Here is a 20,677-nt window from a genome sequence, read left to right on the forward strand (position 1 = left end):
ACTTTGTTGCTGGCTTTATTCTGGTGCTTCCTGAACTCTTTTCTTTAGAGATACCAAGGACCTTCAATTGTCATGGTCCTCAACATAGTTATATATTACAACATCAATTGATTGAATAATATGTATTATATGTGAATATATGAAGTTTATTATAAGGAATTGGTCATGCGGTTATGGACACTGGCCGCTCCCAAGATCTGCAGCATGAGCAGTGAGCAGGAGATGGAGAAGAACCAATGGTTTACTTCCAGTCTGAATTAAAGGCCCGAGCACCAGGAGAGTTAATAGAGGGCTCCGTCCTAAAGGCTGACAGTCTCCTTACCGAGGAAGAGCCGATGTTTCAGTTCAGTTCTTTTTTAAAGATTTATTTATTTATACAAGAACCGGGGTACATGCCAGATGAACGGGAGGGTGAGAGGACTCACCAGAGGCAGAGCGGGGAACAGAACAGGCAGACTCACGAAATACACTGCTGAGGGGAGCAGCGGGCGAGACAGGAGAAGTCTGCTTCGTCATGTGGGCTTCTCACAGGCAGGCAGGGATCGAACCCGCGCTTCAGACAGCTTCGCAGTGCAGCATTCAACAGCCTGTGCTACCAGGGAGGCCCCGTTTCATTTCAGTTCTGAAGGCAGGAAAGTTGATGTCTCAAAGCAAAGGCTCACTCAGGAGGAATTCCTTTTTACTCCCAAGAGGTCAGTCTGTCTGTTCTAGTCATACCTCTGGCTCCCTGGATGAAGCCCACTCACATCAGAGAGGACAATCTGCTTTAACTGTGTTTTAATATTAGCTTCATTCAAAAACAACCTCACAGAAGTGTAACTGGTGGCTGAAACCAAAGACTGTTACAGGTGGTGCCCCCTGGGGGGGGTTTGCTGGTGAGGCTAGATAGCCCCAGGGAAAATGCTAAAAAGTATCTCATTGTGGGGTGAAGTATCTGATAAGAAATATGAGACTGAAGAAGGGGCAGCAGATTATTCAGGGTTCCAGATTCAGTGTTTTGGATTCAGTCTTCGGGATTTAACATTTGAGGTGGAGAGGCCTCCAGTAGCCAAGGTCAGGGAAGAAATATACGGAGGCTTTGCAATTAGCCAAGTGACTGAAACTGTTCCCGGTTTTGCTGCTGTCAGCCTGGCAGGGAAGGTGAAGACCCAGAGTCAGGCGCCTCACTGAGCTGCGTGAGAGTGGCCATTTGTGGGGTGGATCAGCCGCTGCAGCTGCTGTTTTGAGAGTTGCTCGTCTGCTGCTGTGCTCGGTATCCTGGCAGCTCTGGGAGCATCTCCTGTTGTGTCTTCTGTTGTCTTCATGAGTTGAAACCCCACCTATAGTCTTGTCTGTTTCGTGTCTGTAGTGGCAGGAAGACACCATCTTGGACATGTGGCCTATTTTTTGGAAGAGGATCTCTGTGTTCTCAGTGGCAGGAAGATGCCCTCTCAGCTGCTTTTGTTTAGGACTTGAAAACACTGGACACTGCTTTAGGTAAGGTAAAGGCCATTTTTGGCCTCATTAACTCTTTGTTTTTCCCTGGTTTGTTAAATAAATCCCATTGCTGTTGTTCTCTGAGCCTAAGTAGTCTTGCATTTGTGTGCATGGGTGAAGAACTCAGATACTGACTGGTAAACTATTTGGGCAGTGTCCTTGGCTGGTTTTAGTGCCCCTTGCTGACCCTGTATCAGAAACACCAGAATAATCTTTGGCTACATATCTTGGCACCTCATGACCTAGTTAACTGACATGTATTATTAACCATCACAAATGGCAAGCTACAGGTTCCTGCAGGAACCCCTCTGTGACTACTGAAATTACTAGTGTATGTCACCACACTTCTTTTTTTAAAAAAAAAAGCAAAAAAATTTAGCATCATAATGGTTTTTAAATATATAGATTAGTAGTGTTAAATATATTCACAGGGGAGGGTGAAAAGGTTTATCAGGATCAAAAGGGACAAACTTGCACTCACAAAAAAACCCTGGGGATGTAATGCGCAGCATGGTGAGTGAATAATACTGTACTGCACATTTGAAAGTACTTGAGAGAGTAGATCTTAAAAGTTCTCATCACAAGAAAAAAATAATTTAACTAAGGTGATGAATGTTAAATAGACTTACCTTAGTGATTATCCTGACTTATATGTAAATATTGTGCCTGAAGCCAATATGTCAATTATACCTGAAAAAAAAAGAAGTTACCTTCATATTTTTGTGGAGCAGATCTCCAGGACTTTTTCATCTTGCAAAACTGATACTCTGTATCGCCTGTGTTAGAAAACTCATATAAATGGATTATTTGTTTTGTTGTAACTGGCTTATTCAATTAACACAATGTCTTCATGGCTTATACATGCCATAGCACTTGACAGGATTTCATTTCTTTTAAGACTGAATAATATGCCATTGTATGTTTATTGAATTATAAGAATTGCATGAAGCACATTTTCTTTATTTGTTTATTAACAGACTTTCAGATTGCTTCTTTCAGTTGGCTACTCTGAGTAGTGCTGCTATGAACATAGGGGTATAAATGTTTATATATCAAATAGCTCTCCATTCAGTTCTTTGCAATAAATTTCCAGCAGTGGCATACATTAATATCCAAAGTGATATTTCAGGAAATAATAGATAGCAACAGAGCCTTTTGAGAGGTAAAAAAATTTCTGCAACATGACCCCAATATGAATTCAGTATGAACCTACTTATGGAAGTTTTTATAGTAATTGCCATATTTCTGTGTGATTTTTAAAGGTGAAGAATGCTTTGTTTTTACTATAGCTATCACTATTATCTATAGAAAAATAATAGTCTTATAGTGAAAACTTATATAACTTCAAAAGGGTTGTGATTTTTAAACACAAACTTTGAAGTTTCATTCTTTAAGCAATTTCCCTGCAAGTTATTGAAAGTTACTCTATTTTAACATTATACTTGCTTCTTTGAGAGTCTATTAGGCATTTTGTTCCATATGAGGAAGGGGGCTGAACTCTACATTGAAGGCCATGCTTGCTAAGTCATATGTTTTTCTGTAACTTTCAATGTGGCTTTGATAAAATCATAGTACCAATTCACTGAGTATTTGTTTTATTATCTGCAAAGGTCAAGGCTGGATGTTTCATCTAACTCAGATTTTGAAATTGCCAAGGGCCCTTTAACAATATAAAATATAAGAATGAATAAATTATACAAGGGAGCATTAAAGAGGTGCCAAAATGAAGGGAAACTGGTGAAAGAATGTTCAGGCAGAGGATCAGTTCATGGACGAGAAGGCTCATGGAGTGCTCAGGGTCTGAGAGGAGCTAAGTGGGGGTAAAATATCTAGTCTGGGTTTCACTTGAGGAGGGAGATAAGGCTGAAGCATTAAGAAGGTTTAGGTCATGCAGGGACTTTGCTGTATGCCAAAGAATATAGACTTTATCTTCAGATAAAGGAAAGAATATTGGAGGGTTTTGGCATAGTATGAACAAGATCTAGTAAGAAGGGACAGGAGAAACTGGAAGGAAGACTGGAAGTCTGCTTCAAGATTCCAGGCAGCAAATGACTGTGACTTGAGCTAAAAGAGTGGCATTTGGATCGAGAGAGTTCTATATATAGACAATTTTTCAGAAGCTAGAATCTACTATATTTATAAATAGATTGAATGAGGAGGTGTAAATGAAGAGTAATATAGTGTCTTGTGCATTGAATTGCTGATACAGCATTTAAAGAGAATACCAACATAGGTTAGGAGGGCTGGATTTGACACATTTGAATTGACCATATGGAGGGACCTGGAGGTACTTGGGAGATAGCTGGATAAAATGGATCTAAATATTAGGAGAGGAATGTGAGATGGAGAATCAGATCTTGGAACCTCAGCATATCCATGGTGATTGTAGACACAGAGGTAGGTGAGGTTGTTTAGGGAGTGTGAACCAGGTGAGAAAAGAGGGACTGGAGAGCACACAAAATGCAACAAATCCTGACAGGAAGGGCACTCACAAGTGTGATGAAGAAAACCAAAGGATTATGAAATGTGGGAAACCTAAGAAAATATTTCAAGAATGAGGGAGGTCAAAGAAGTTACCACCAAAAAAGTAAAAAAAGGCAGGGCCTCCCCTGGTGGTGCAGTGGTTAAGCGCTGGGCTACAAAGCTGCCTGCAGCCTCTGCAGTGCCGGTTCGATCCCCAGCCCCCGACAAGGGCCCCAAATAGTGTGCAGACCTCTCCTGCTGCGTCCGCTGCTCCCCTTAGCACTGTATTTCATCAGTCTGCCTGTTCTGTTCCCCGCTCTGGCTCTGGTGAATCCTCTCACCCTCCTGTGCCTGTGACTGTACCCAGTGCTTGTATAAATAAATAAATAAATCTTAAAAAAAAAAGTAAAAAAGGCAAATAAGAGGACCCATTAGGTTTAACAAAATATCTATACAAGGATAGCTTTAAAATGTAGTGGTTGTGCAAGGCAGAATATAGAAGATTCTGGAGTGAGCAAATGTAGACAGTGAGTACAAACAAATCTTTTGGCAAGATTAAAATTGGTTCTAAAGGAGATAAGAGATATAGAAAGGGGGCCTCTCTGGTGGTGCAGGCATTGAGCGCAGCGCTGTGAAGCTGTCCGCAGCCTCTGCTATGCCAGTACGATCCCGGCCTGCCGGAGAGGGTCCCACGTGGCGCAGCAGACCTCTCCTGTCTTGCCTGCTGCTCCCCTCAGCAGTGTATTTCAGTAGATCTGCCTGTTCTGTTCCCCACTCTGTCTCTGGTGGATCCTCTCACCCTCCTGCACATCTGGCCTATACCCTGGCTCTCGTATAAATAAAATCTTTATTTAAGAAAAAGAGATATAGAAAGGACAAGAAGGCATCAGTGTGGGTTGAGTGCAGATTCTTGTGTTTTTCAGATGAACTTCACGAGTATTTAAAGGAGTTGGCAGAGTGGACACAAGGGAAGAGATGAAAACTGATAGAGTGAGGTTGCTGAGAAATGGGAGGGATGGAATGCAGAGACAATTAGAGGAACTAGCTTGAAGAGGAAGAGGAACACCCTTTTCTGTTGTAAGTAGGAGGAAAGAGGCAAGGACAGTTGGCAGGTAAGTTCACTTATTTAGTGCCTGAAGTTCAGCAAATGCTTGTATGTTAATTCCCAGTGTTGTTAGGTCAGCAACACCGCCGTGATAAAGAAAAGAAACAAGAGTCATGGAGCAGGATGTAGGATGCAGGGTGCTGCTCAAGAGCTAGATCCTGGCATTTTTATTACAGAGAAAGTGGGTCAAACTGAGTACTGGATTTAGGGCTTTAGGGTGGGTGAGTCCAAGGATATACTCCTGACTTCCACCCCTGACCCCAATCTTATTATTTTTTTAAAAAGATTTGTTTATTTATGCATACAAGAACTGGGGTACAGGCCAGAGGTGTTGGGGGTGAGAGGATTCACCAGAGAGAGAGAGAGTGGGGAGCAGAACAGGCAGACTGACTGAAATACCCTGGTGAGGGGAGCATTGGGCAAGACAGGAGAGGTCTGCTGTGCCATGTAGGTAGCTCCCTGACTGGCTGGCTGAGGGATTAAACTGCTGCAGTGGCTGCAGATAGCTTCATAGTGCTGTGCTTAACCCCTTGCACCACCATGGAGGCCCCCTAATCTTATTAACAAGGCATTCCATTGATCGGTTTTTGGGGTGCAAAGTACATCAGTCAATGGCCACTCTCTCTGGGTGTTCCTGGTCATACCTCGTGATTTATACCTATTACCCCAGGGCACCCAAGCATCCTGCTCCTGTCTAACTGTGAGGAGCCTTGTACACCCACACGATGTGTATATAAAAAGGAGAAAGAATCAAGTGCTAAATAAGAGGGAACTGGTAAAATCTAAGACTGAAAGAAAATGGAAAATGTTTGAAAGAGACCAGGAGAGTGATAGAACTAACCAGAAAACAGAATAATTCCTAGGACACCAAGACTTTGATTTTATATTGGTAGCTATCCAGGTCTTTTTTTTTTTTTTTTTTTTTTTTTTTTTTGCCTCTAGTTGCTCTTGGTGATCAATATTTAGAAGTGAAGAAAACAGGGCCTCCCTGGTGGTGCAAGGGTTAAGACGCAACCGATTAAGCTGTCCGAAGCCACTGCAGCACAAGTTCGATTCCTAGCCAGCCAGGGAGCAACCCACATGGCACAGCAGACCTCTCCTGACTCACCCGCTGCTCCCCTCAGCAGTGTATTTCAGTCAATCTCTCTGTTCTGTTCCCCACTCTGTATCTGGTGAATCCTCTCATCCCCCCCCACACCTCTGGTCTGTACCCCAGCTCTTATATGCATAAATAAATAAATCTTTAAAAAAAAGTGAAGAAAATGAAAGATTGTATTGAACCAAGATTGAGTTTTTCTAGGTAATAACAGTGATGAAAGATATGAAAAGGTAAGGGAGACTATTATTAAGAATATTACCAATGGAAAAAGAAAAAACAAAAATGAAATAAAAAATCCACCAGGGCCTGCCTGCCTGGTGGCACAGGGGTTAAAGACACAGTGCTATCAAGCCATCAACAGCCACTGCAACATGAATTCAATCCCTGGCCAGGAAGTTGATCCACATGGTGCAGCAGACCTCTCCTATCTTGCCTGCTGCTCCCCTCAGCAGTGTATTTCAGTCAATCCACCTGTTCTGTTCCCCACTCTGTCTTTGGTGAATCCTCTCACCCCTGCACCTCTGGCTTGTAGTCCAGTTCTTGTATGCATAAATAAATAAATAAATAAATCTTTTTTTTTTTTTTTTTTATAGAGGCATGTTTTATTTGTTTGTTTTGTTTTTACATGCACTGGGTACAGTCAGAAGCGCGGGAGGGTGAGAGAATTCACCAGAGCCAGAGCGGGGAGCAGAGCAGGCAGAAGGACCGAAGTACACTGCTGAGGGGAGCAGCGGGCGGCAGGAGAGGTCTGCGCGCCATGTGGGACCCTCCTCCGGTGGCCGGGGAGCAGCCGGGGATCGAACCGGCGCCGCAGAGGCCGCGGGCAGCTTCGCAACCCAGCGCTCTACCGCTGTGCCACCGGGGAGGCCCAAAATAAATCTTTTTTTAAAAAAACCCACCAGATAGGCTAAAAACTTGAATACTTGAATAGATACTTTTCCATATTCCTGCCTCATTTCCAAATAAATGGCCAACAGCTGTATGAGAAGATGTTGGAGGTCCTCCCTGGTGGCACAGGGGTTAAAGACACAGGTCTCACTCATAGCAGGAATTTAGAAAACCTAAATAAGGGATCAGGAAAAAGATGAATTATAATAAAGTAAAAATCAAAATCAACAAGCAACTATAAACCAGAGATATACTACGAGGGGGGAGAAGGGTATAGGATCAAAACAAGCGTGGTAGGAATTTTAAAGGAACTATAACCAAGATGAAAATGCATACATTGTACAGAATTGAAAAATGATGTAAAAAATATATAAAATAAAAAATTAAAAAAACTAAAATTAAAAAAAAAAGACACAACACTATCAAGCTATTGGCAGCCATGGCAGCATAAGTTCAATCCCCGGTGAAGGAGCTACCCATACGGCACAGCAGACCTCTCCTGTTTCACCCACTGCTCCCCTCAGCAGTGTATTTCAGTCAAATCCACCTGTTCTGCTCCCCACTCTGTCTCTGGTGAATCCTCTCACTGCACCGCCCCCCTGCACTTCTGGCCTCTACCCCAGTTCTTGTAGTCACAAAAATAAATAAATCTTAAAAATAATAGAACATATGATCCAACAACCTCAATTCTGGATTTTCATGTAAAAGAAACCGAGTCAGGATCTCAAAGAGATATTGGCATTCCTGTGTTCACTGTAGCACTATTCACAATTGTCAAGATGTAGAGACATCCTAAATTTTATTGATAAATGAAATTATCTTAAAAAATGTATATACATACCATAGGGTGTTATTCAGCCTTACAAAGAAAGAAATCCTACCATATTTGCCAGCAAAAATGAACCTTGAGGGCATTATGCTAAGTGGAATAAGTAACCGCGCATACCACATGAGGTTTCTAATATGAGGAATCTAAAATAGCCAAACTCGTGGGAGCAAAGAATAGAATTATGGTTTCCAGGGACTGAAAGGGGAAAAAGGAAATAGGGAATTGCTAATTGAGTATAAAATTTCAATTATGCAAGATGAGCAAATTCTAGATGTTTGCTACACAACATTGCACCCATAGATAGCCATGTGTTGTACACCTTAAAATCATTAAGAAGGTAGATCTCATCTTAAATGTTTTTAGTATAATAATAACAATGTTGATAATAATATAAGAATGTTACCAAGTGATAGACCATGAAATCCATCAATGAAAGGGAAGATGTGCAAAAAGGAAGAGTCTGAAAATTACATTCTGGCAGAAAAAAAGAACATCGAAGTATGTGTTGACAACCACATAACAGTTGCACTCAATTTGTGATTTATATTTAAGTTGTGTATATATCATATACACACACACATAATACAATATAGACATCTAAATAACATGGTCGAAAAAGGCAAAGGCCAAGTGTAGTTACCATTTCCTATTCTTCCTTCTTTTTGTCACTGAACGAGCAATTTGAACTCTCTGAACTCAGATACCTGCTAATATAAAGTTTTAGACTTAGGGCCTCCCTGGTGGCGCAAGGGTATTAAGCATGGCACTATGAAGCTATCTGCAGCCTCTGCAGCTCGAGTTCAATCCCTGGCCAGGGAGCAACCTACATGGCGCAGCAGACCTCTCCTGTCTTACCTGCTGTTCCCCTCAGCAGTGTATTTCAGCCATTCTGCCTGTTCTGTCCCCCACTCTGTCTCTGGTGAATCCCCTCATACCTCTAGCCTGTACCCCAGTTCTTGTATGCATAAATAAATAAATCTTTTAAAAAATTTTAAAAAAGGTTTAGACTTAATGATTTCACTTTGAAATTCTACAGTTCTATGACCATAGTGAAGAGAAATAGTTTTTCCATGATGCTAAATGAATATGATGCTAACTTTCTCCCATGACTATAAAACATAATTAGTAAGGATGTTGTTAAACTCCGTAATTACAAGAGGAATCCCTATTGTTAGAATTATGTCTAGAGATCTGAGAATATTGGCATTAACAAACTTGGAGAAGTGTTAAGACTGTTTTATTTTGAAGTAACTACAGCAAAAAGTCTAGTAACATTCAAGTAATTTTGTTAGAAAGTAGTTTTACTAAAGTATCAATGCTAACTTATTTTTGATTTTAAAATAAATGTGCACAGGATGCTAAATCCAAAGAGATGCACAAAACTGTAGAAGTAATAAAGAATCAGCGTGAGGAGAAAACCGATTACATTAAGCTAATCTCCTGACCTTTATTGTCTTTTATTTTATGTCTGTGGGTATTAGCAAGGCTGCTGCCTCCTCCCACATTGCCTGAAGCAGTCCTGGTTTCTATCTGTTTCCCTCATGAAATTAATGAAACCTCTCCCTTTTGTTCTCAAAAATATCCTAGTTTGTATGTTCAATAGAAGGTCACCCTATTGTTAGTAGATTCTTTTCTGCTTTGCTTTACTCCTAAATCCACTTCAAAGATATTCTTCATCTGGTTTTCAAATGTTTTAATAAGATGGGTCTTATGAAAATCAACTATAGTCAGGAGAATAGGGCTTCTGCTTTTTTTTCATTTCCTAGGTGCAGTATTATTAAGAGCCCCATTTATAGTAGTGATCAAAATTGCTGATATCAGAGTGGTTTCTTTTGTGGCTTATCAGGAGCTTGGAAATCGTTACTCCTCTTGAAGAACAAACTCTTAGTTTTATCGATCTTTTGTATAGTCTTTTTGATTTCTATTTTACTTATGTCCACTCTGATTATTTTATTTATTTTTTTTAAAGAGGCATGAATTTTTATTTATTTATTTATTTGTTTGTTTGTTTGTTTATACAAGCACTGGGCACAGTCAGAAGCGCGGGAGGGTGAGAGAACTCACCAGAGCCAGAGCGGGGAGCAGAGCAGGCAGAAGGACCGAAGTACACTGCTGAGGGGAGCAGTGGGTGGCAGCAGAGGTCTGCGCGCCATGTGGGACCCTCCTGCGGTGGCTGGGGAGCAGCCGGGGATCGAACCGGCGCCGCAGAGGCCTCTGAGGCCTCGCAACCCAGCGCTCAACCGCTGCGCCACCGGGGAGGCCCCACTCTGATTATTATTTTCGTCCTTCTCCTAACTTTTGGTCTTGTTTGTTTCTCTTTTTTCAAGTTGCTTTAGGTGTCATAGTAAATGTTAATTTGGAATTTTTCTTGCTTCTTAATATAGGCCTGTATTGCAATTATCTTCTATGTTAAAGCCATTTTTGCTGCATCCAGCAAAATCTAATAGCTTATATCCTCATTTTTACTAGCCTCAAGTTATTTTTTAATTTATGCTTTAATTTCCTCTCTCATCCATTGTATATTAAGCAGCATATTGCTTAGTCTTCATGTATTTAATGTCTTACTAATTTTTTTTAAAAATAGTTTACTTCTAGCTTTATGGCTTTGTGGTGTGACTTCAATCTTTGCAAATTTATTTACTGATTTTTTTAAAGATTCATTTATTTATGCATACAAGAGCTGGGGTACAGGCCAGAAATGTGGAGGGTAAGAGGATTCACCAGAGACAGTGGGGAACAGAAAAGGTAGATTGACTGAAGTACACTGCTGAGGGGAGCAGTGGGTGAGACAGGAGAGGTCTGCTGTGCCATGTGGGTAGCTCCCTGGCCAGGAATTGAACTTATGTTGCAGTGGCTGCAGATAACTTCATAGGTTGCGTCTTATTCCCTTGCGCCACCAGGGAGGACCTCTTTGCAAATTTATTGATGATTGTTTCATAATAGGTGTTTTAATGGAGGGAAATAGTACTATAAAAATTACCTTAATAACTAACCGGTTTTTAAAAACAGCAGTATAAATACCCTCACCTTAAAATAGGCGAGAGAGAGTGTCTTCCTTTCCTTCCTGCACCCTGTGGGGCTTTGGAGGTTCATGATCCAAATATTCTGGACATTGTCTGTGTTGTGCCCAAGATCAGCAGACTCGGCGAGCATAGCCTCCAAGAATCCAAAGACAGCTGATGTAAATGCAAAAGGGAGTTTATTACGGGCTCGAGTCCGGGCCCTCGACACGCACCGATGCAAGGGCAGAGGTCGAGAGCCCCGAACAGAGGAAGCAGGGGTATTTTATAGGGTCACGAGTGGCACGAATTTTGAAAGAAGCTGGCAATTACTCATTGGCTACTATAAAGGCATTTTGGCGCGCGCGGTTACAGTTTCAAACTGATTGGATGGTTAGAGATGCTGTCCCATTTATGGACAGGACTGCCCTCATTGGCGGCTGGGGTGGTCTGCTTTTTTGTCACCTAGTGGAGTGAGGGTTGTGACTGCTGAAACTATCTCCGGAATGCGGCTGGACAAGGACTAACATATCAAGGTGGAGGATATACAAAATGGCGAAACCTCGGCTAAGCTTGGTTCCACAGTCTGAAGAGAAGAAGCCCTACTGAGTGGGGATGAGGGCTCTGCTTATTTCCTCTCTCCTTTTCACTTCCCTTGAGTTTCTGAGGGTGCTGTGGGGGTGGCAGCAATACACTGTAATTGTTACAGGGCAGGGGGGCACCCCAGGCCCCCCCAAACCTGCCTGTTCTAAATAGGTTCTGTCATCTACTGCATCAACACAAAACATATGAGACTTTAATGAAAAGGAACTTTAATACAATTAGGAAACAATACAGGAAAGGCAAAGAATATAGTTTCTGAATCAAGCACCCAAAGTTACCCGTTCCCTCTTGGGTAAAAGTCTACCCAAGCAGGATTGGCCCAGAGGAAGGCCCCAAACCCTGCCACAAGTCCAAAGCACCTCCAGTGGGGACCCATAGAAAAGGATCAGAAACAACCAGACAACTCTGGAAAGAAAAGAGCAAAATCAAAATCAAGATAAAAGCTGCCATTGTCACCTCCCCACATTGTCTCTCATTGTCCCCACATTGTCTCTCACCCACATCTGTGTCACCCCGTCCACGACCAAAGGCAAGCGCAGTTTCTTCACATGTCTCTCTGCTCCATGTGCCTCCTCCAGGTCTTCTTCTGGCTCTCCATCCTGCTTCCCTCCTTCCCCAGATTCTGCAGCTTCTTCTCTTTCTTTAGCTCCACCCTCCTTTGGGTGGGGCAGGGAACCTGGAACTTCCCCTTCCCTGAGGACCAGCCTGTTACATAATAAAGAAATAAATCTGAAATGTTCAACTCTCTTCCCTCTGGCCGGGACCTCAGGAGAACAAAAGAGCATCATACAGGGACCCTGGGTTCCATTTCCCTGTGCCCTTCTGAGCAGGTGCCACGGCTCTCCTTCTGCTTTATCATTCTGTGGGCCTGAAGGATGCTGTGATCTATCCGTCACTGCAGGCCCCTTGCGGGCAGGTGGTTCAAGACCAGTGCTGAGAACACTTCTTGCTCTCTCTCTCCCCACCTTTTCCCTTTGAGAATATCTCTTCATTTTTCCAGAGGGCTCCAGAACTCATTTCCAACACAATATGTCTTTATATATTTTTATTAATTCCAGCCACTTCAGATTGGGATGAAATTTACCAGGGCAAATTAAAGTCATTACACAATTTAATTGAAACTTAGAAGAGATTCCTGAGGGAGATTTTTTTCCTTGAAAATTTAATAAAATAACCCTCTGCTCATTAATCAGCCAGGGCAGTTGGTGGAGAATGTGTTCACCCCAGGCCTCATTCGAATATAAATCTCTTACTTTAACTCACCTACTGATGACACTGAGAGTCATTAAATATTTTAAAATAACTCAACCCTTTAGGAATATCTTTATTATTTGAGTTATGTGGAAAATCATGTAAAGTCAACAAACAATTCCTAAAGTTCCTACTTGACAAATACCCAAACGGTGAGGAATTGAGTTAAAACCAGAATTCAACAAGTAAATGCTTTTATTGTCTATAACTTTCATTTATTTTAAAATCAGTTAATAACAACGATGAAAAGACATTTCTCACAGAAAATTCTACTAAATCCACACTCCATTACTGTGGAAGACATAGGTGTTGAAATTTCCCTCTCAGAACACATAAGGAGGGCAGAAGCCAGTGGGGCTTTTAATTCTTGACTCAGGATTTGAACACTGGAGGACTAAGGGTCACTGTGTTAGAACTTGGTGACTTTATTTCATAATGTCTACTTCTCTATCATAAGAAATCCTTCAAGTGGAAAAGACCTTATATTCATCATTGGCGAGAACAAGAATGTGGGAACTGAAGAGAATCCTGTTGGGAGAACAAAAAACCCAAATGACAGACCCCACAGTGGCTGCCATTGAGAGGAAGCACTTTGGGCCCTTCAGCAAAGAAGAAAGGAAATTACAGAGAGTGGGCCCAGGTCTAGGGTACGGAGAGTAGAAAAAGTCCCTGCATCATGGTCTGAGGGCTCCTGGAACATGGGGGAGAGAGAGGGAGTCCTATTTCACGTGGCCGGAGCACCACATAAACCCTGGAATATGACTGTTGGATGCCAGCTTTTCTCGGTGTAAGTGCCCTTGATGCCATTTTCTGAAGTATGAAAAATAAAATCTTTTTTGAGTATCCATTCTCTCAGACACTATGGCAAATGTCTGCACATATGGGGCCTCGTTTACCTCTTAAGAGGTAGATGGTGTCATCCTCAGTTTACAGGTGAAGTTTAATGAAGTTCAGTAACAACAGCAACAACGGTCATACTTGCCCATTGTGGATGGGCTGATCCCAGAGAGTCCTGGGATCAGCACAGGTAAGCCCACTCCCAGAGTGCTTTAGGGGCTTGCTTCCATTATCCTGAAGAGACAGCTTCCTGACTTTTACTGGCTCCCCTCTGCTGCCTGAGAGGTAACCTTCATCTTCTCAAGGATAGTTCTCCCAAGATGTATCACTTTGGCATATGGATTATTTTCAGCTGAGATCACTTGAAGCCTTCAGCTTCTTGAGGAGATTTTACTACTTCCTTAACTATCTAGAAGAATAAACATTTAAGGATATTGTCCAGAATGAGGATTTTTATCAGAAGTAATCTTTCTATTGGAGAAACTTGTCTATATGGCAGGGTAAACATCTAATTACAGAACATCTGCTCTTCATCATATGAGTTAGCCTTCTCTCTGTGATGCTTTCAGGCCCCTATCTTATTCCTTAGCCAGGACATATACCCTTAGTTTGCCCTGTTGCCTTCAGAATCTACCTCATGTAAACTTTCCATGCATACGTAATTAAATTTGTTTTTTATACTATCATCTATCTGATATTAATTTGATTGCTCAACCAACCCAGGAAGAAACCAGAATGTAGGGGAAATTTTCTCTCTGTCCCTACATTCCTCATCTAAAGACCCACTGTTCTTCTTGGAAACATTTTAGCACAGCAAAGGGCCATTTCTTTCCAGCACCACTAAGATTCTGTCCCTCTCCTTTGAAAGTGCCACTGTTTTGGGCCTCCCTGGTGGCACAAGGGGTTAAGCACCTCACTATGAAGCAATCCACAGCCTCTGCAGCACGAGTTTGATTCCTGGCTGGCCAGACAGCAGCCCACGGGGCGAAACGGACCTCTCCTGCCTCACCCGCTGCTCCCCTCAGCAGTGTATTTTAGTTAGTCTGCCTATTCTGTTCCCCACTCTGTCTCTGATGGATCCTCTCACAGCCCGCATATCTGGTCTGTACCGCAGCCCTTGAATGTATAAATAAATAAATCTTTAAAAAAAAAAAAAAAAAGAAAGTGCCACTGTTTTGTTTGCTTTTTTGTTGGAGTTGTGCGGAAAACAGCTGCTTTTCATGGCTTTTTGTCTTGGGCAAAGCTGCTTTTTTTTTTTTTTTTACATCTCTTGAAATCTTATTCATGTTCTCCACTCAAAGTACCAATATTCATATGCTAAGAATATTAAGATTGCTGGAAAGCCTTCCACTGTGAAACTGTCACAGAGCTTTTCCTGTGTCACAGGCCAGTTTTTGTCTCTGTCAAAGATTCACTCTAGCTTCTCCCTTGGCCTACTTCAGCCCAGGAAGGAATGTAACATAAAAAGATGATGGCTGTTCTGTGAGTTCGTGTTACTAATAGGAAAGTGTGCCTGAAGATTTCAAATCATTATTCCCGGTACAAGTTGGCAGGAAGAAGCACCTGGACACTGTCCCAGGACATTTGAGACCTTCTGCCTGACCTGACCATTTTGTGGTCTTCTTCATGTGTCCATCGTTTTCATACAGATCTTCCTCTATTTAAGAAGTTCCATGCTGATAAACCCATTATAAGCTGAAATGATTGTAAATTGAAAATGCCTTTTGTAAAGTTAACCTGAATAACATAGTTTAGCCTTATGCACTCAGAGCACTTATATTAGAGGGTATGGTTGGTCAAAATCATCTAACATTGAGCCTATTTTATACTAAAGTGTTGAATACCTCATGCAATGTATTCACTACTGTATTGAAAAAGAAAAAAAAAATCTGTAGAACATGGTTGTTCACCCTAGTGACTGTGTAGCTGACTGGGGGCTGCACTTGCTGCCCCAGCTTTGAGAGAGTATGATTGCAAGGTGCTGGCTCAAGAAAGACCAAAACTCTAAAGTTCAGTTTGTACTGAATGCACAGGAGGAAAAGTAGAAAAATCATAAGGCAAATCATTACAAGTAGGGGACTGTCTGTAGTTTTCACATCGGGGCATGGTGTAAAGTCCCACGGGCAAAGGGTTGTGAATTGCTGCATGTTCCCTTGAAGATTCCCAGCACAGATCAGAGCGATTGTAGGATCAGACTGTGTACTCTTTCCAAACGCTTATTTTCTGCTCCAGAGCTATCATTTCCTTTGCTTCACTTTCTGTTTATTTCTAACACCAGGAATAGTACTTGGCTTTCTCTTTTTATACGAGGAGAAAATCCAATCTGTTTCATCTCATCAATGTCATCATTGCTAAGATAGATGAGGCTTGGAGAACCAGGCGTGGCTGAGTAGGGGCCGCTGGGCAGGGGAAGGCACATGCTGTGCGCCTCTGTAGCCACCATTCCAGCTGAGGGCCTTGAGGGGGTGAGGAGACAAGTCCCCAATTTATATACTCTGGATGAATTGTTAGTAATAATTTAAGTTCTCTACCAACTACCTCGTAGTGAAATCTGAAAATCAAAAAACAACACCTAAAGTCAACCTCACTTGGAAGATGACTTCCTAGTATAAGATCACACATCTTGGGGCCTCCCTGGGGGCACAAGGGGTTAAGCACAGCACTGTGAAGCCATCCACAGCCTCTGCAGCATGAGTTTGATCCCCGGCCATCCAGGGAACTACCCACATGACGCAGCAGACCTCTCCTGTCTTGCCCGCTGCTCCCCTCAGCAGTGTATTTCAGTCAGTCTGCCTGTTCTGCTCCCTGCTCTGTCTCTGCTGAATCTTCTCACCCCCCATACCTCTGGCCTGTACCCCAGTTCTTTAAAAAAAGAATCACACTTCCTAATTCCATGTGTAATGGAAACAATCCCTTCAAGGATCTATCTTAATCTATCGTATTCAGAAAAGGGCAAGAAGTATCATTAAAATTCATAACCAGAGTGAAGTCTTTTACCACCTGTTTTATATGCCAAGTACAGAGGATATTCGGGGTGGAGGAATAAATTTTTGCCACTTATATTGCAGGCAGACTGCTACTTTGATTATTTGCAATTGGAAGGGGCCAGTTATTTCAGCTGTGCTTCTTCTCATGACGCATTTTGAAAAACCATTTAGGATCAAAAAGAATATATATTAATTAATCATTTGACTCTTTTCACTTGAAATGATTTAGGGCATTTTCCACCTCTTTTATGGTTTATGTTTAATAAAGGTATATAACTTTATGAATAATAATCTGATATTAAAATAAGCCTGTGCTTATTAAGGGAACTTTGTGCAAGCATTGGGTTAAAGTTAAATAATACTAGGGCCTCCCCGGTGGCGCAGCGGTTGAGCGCTGGCATGCGAAGCTGCCCACAGCCTGTTTGGCGCCGGTTCGATCCCCGGCTGCTCCCCGGCCACCGGAGGAGGGTCCAGCATGGTGCGCAGACCTCCCCTGCCACCCACTGCTCCCCTCAGCAGTTCACTTCGGTCCTTCTGCCTGCTCTGCTCCCCGCTTTGGCTCTGCTGAATTCTCTCACCCTCCCGCGCTTCTGACTGTACCCAGTGCTTGTATAAATAAATAAATAAATCTTTAAAAAAAAATAAAGTTAAATAATAGTATTTACTTGTCAAAGCGTTCTAGGTTTTATAACTGACACTTGGAATTGAGATCTGCTATCTTACATAGGATCAGTTATTTTCTATAACTTCAAAAAAGTGACAATATGACTATGTTATTACACTTTTTCATAAGTCTGTATTTCTGATAAAAATCTTTCACGCACACTATTTTTGATAGATTTTTTTGAAAATAGAAGTAAACATTTCTAAAAGATTCTAGGCTGAAATTGTACATGAAACAAAGTTATTTCAATTTAATTACCAGAATCACTTTAGATTATGAATACTTTGGGGAGGGGAGGAGAGAGCTGGTAATACGCTTCCATTTCATTGTTCTTTTCAGTGTGAAATTGGACAAGGTAAGGCATAGCTGAACAAAGACAAGTCACCAGACCCCTCGTTCGTTTATTTACATTGTTGGACACTAGATGGCGCTGTCCCCCCGAGGGAATTGACTAGACTGGAAAACCAAGTGTCTTTTTAATCTTTTAGTCTATTGTCAGAGGTTTATTTTGTCTTTTCCAGAAGTCAAATAAAAATATGCCCTTTACTTTCTGATATTAATTAATTTTAAATTTATGACTATTTACCTACAATTGAAATAAACATAGACTTCTTAAATGTAACTCTAAATGAGCTGTTGGGTCAGGGTGAATGCTTTATGGCTTCGTAAGAAGAGGACTCCTAGAACTTATTTACCTTTGTGGTGCTGTTGTTAATAAACCTAGTTTTTCGAACAGTTTTAGCTTTACAAAGCATGTTCAAAGATAGTACAGTGAGTTCCCACATTCCTGGCATTCATTATTAACCTTTATTATCAACATCTCACATTTTTATGGCACATTTGTCACAACTAATAACTGATGTTGGTATGTTTCTATTAACTGAGTTTATATTTTATTCAGATTTCCTTTGTTTTTCCCGGTGTGTGTGTGTGTGTGTTTCTTTTCCAAGACCCCAGAAACCACATTACATTTAGTCATCGAGTCTCTTTAGGGTCCTCTTGCCTGTGTCACTCAAGGTTTTTGATGACCTTGATAGGTTTTTTTAAAAGATTTTATTTATTTTTACATAGACAAACTGGGGTATAGGCCAGAGGTGTGGGGAGTGGGGTGGGGTGGCGAGAGGATTCACCAGAGACAGAGTGGGGAACAGAACAAGTAGATTGACTGAAAACACTGCCAAGGGGAGCAGCAGGCGAGACAGGAGAGCTGTTGCTGCTGTGCCATGTGGGTAGCTCCCTGGTCGGGAACCGAACTCAAGAATAGAACTCAGACTGCAGTGGTGAAAACGCAGAGATTTAACCCCTAGGCCACCAGGGAGGCCCCCGAACTTGATAGTTTTGAGTGCTTCTCAGTGGGTATGTAGATTCCCACTCCTCCCCACACCCCACTCTGATGCTTCTGATGGTTTTCTCATGACTAGATTGGAGCTATGGATTTGGAGGATGAAGACCAAGAAGTACAGTGCCATTGTCACATTCTATCATATCAATTACAGTGCCATTGTCACTATCATGACAGAACCTGTTGATGTGGGCCTGACCGCCTGACTGAGGTAGTGTTCATCACATTCCTCCCTGTGATGTTACTGCCCGCCCTCCTTCCACACTATGCTCTGGGAAAAAGTCCCTATTTGCAGTGCACACAAAGGACTGGGGTGTTATGCTACACCTCTTGGAAGGTGAAGTAACTACATAAATTATTTGGAATTCCTCTGGATGGGAAATATTCCTATTCTCCTTCACTCATTTATTTATTGAGTTATTCATTTACACCAGTGCAGACTTGAGTGTTTATTTAATTCTCTGGGTTAAATGCCCATGCTACTTTATTTTGTTACTCAAATTGTTCATGCATTGGCCCTTGGAAGAACCTTCAGTTGCCTTCTGTATCCCTTTGACATATTCACATCAATGTGAGTTTTTTAAAGCAACTTGTTTATGTTTTTAGTAGATTCAGTCTACAAATAAGATTTAGCGCCATCATTAAAGTAATATGCAATAATGGAAAATGGAGGCTAGATGAAAGCAGAAAGAAAAAACAAAGCCCAGTTCAATAGTGTGTTCCAAACCCAAAACACACAAGCCCAAACCAACAATCAGTGGCACACAAAAACTTTATTTTTTTATTTTTTTACAACATGGTTCATTTTAAAACATATTTGCTTCCCCCCCTCAGTTATGACACCTGAGAATTTCCTACACTCCATAGAATTTCCTTCACCAATGCACCCATGCACCATCACCACAGTCCTCTGTGCTCCTCCCTCCCTCCCTCTGATCCATGAACTTTAAACTCTGAATGTGAAAGCCCGCAAAGAAACTCCAGAGTCCTTACACCAATATTGCAAAACGAGGACTCTAGTGTCTCCTGTGAGAGAAAATTTTAAAGCTTAAAAAAATAGGTTTTATTATTTATTGTCACTTTTTGTTATACTTTTTAAAAGATTTATTTATTTATAAATACAAGAGCTGGGGTACAGGCCAGAGGTGTGAGGGGTGAAGAGATTCACTAAAGTAGGGAACAGAACAGGCAGACTGACTGAAATAAACTGCTGAGGGGAGCAGTGGGCAAGACATGTGCCATGTGGGTAACTCCCGGGCCAGCAGGGGATCGAACTTGTGCTGCAGAGGCTGTGGATAGCTTCATAGTGCTGTGCTTAACCCCTCACACCACCAGAGAGGCCCCACTTTTTGATATTTTATTAAGATAGCATTGATTTACAAAATTGTATAAGTATGCACATGAATACCTTCACACCTTGACATCTGTATATACCACACCGGACCACCACCATCCAATTAACACCCCCTGCATATTCTACCCCCTCCATACTCCTTCCCCTCTAGTAACCATCATTCTTTTTTTGACATTTCTTTTATTAAAAAATAGTTCTAATCATTTTTGTAAATTATCCCATATTCTGATTATATGTAATAGTAATGAAACATTGTGGGCATTTTCTCACTTTATTACATATATAACATTTTAAATGTTCTGCATAGTTCAATTAACCTTTACTTTATAATGGACTAAAATTGGCCCAGAAGTAGCAGTGCATTGCTAATTCAGGAGCTAAAGCAGGTGTTTAATACATAGTGACTAAGTCAATTAGCTGAAGACTCACTTTCTGATAATAAATAATGATGAAATAAGGAAGATTGACCTACAAAATAGTCTAAGCATTACATTATTTCACATATTTAAGATTTCTAGAAGTTAAACAGTATTTTTTAAATGTTTGATTCATGATTAGATTTTACAAAGTTGGGTCCTTTGTGTGAGGCTTCTCTGTGGAAAAAGAAAGATGTTGCCCAGGTTATGCAAATAAGCAAAGTGTCACTGGTTGATAATCTTAACAAAATGAGCTGACTAGTGAGAAATTCAACTTTTTATAGAAATAATGTCTAAGGAACCTGACACTGACCTTTCAGCTCTCCTCTTCACTACCCTACCGAGACTCAGAGAAATAGGATGA

This window comes from Talpa europaea (assembly GCF_964194135.1).
Source record: "Talpa europaea genome assembly, chromosome: 3".
Lineage (NCBI taxonomy): Eukaryota > Metazoa > Chordata > Mammalia > Eulipotyphla > Talpidae > Talpa > Talpa europaea.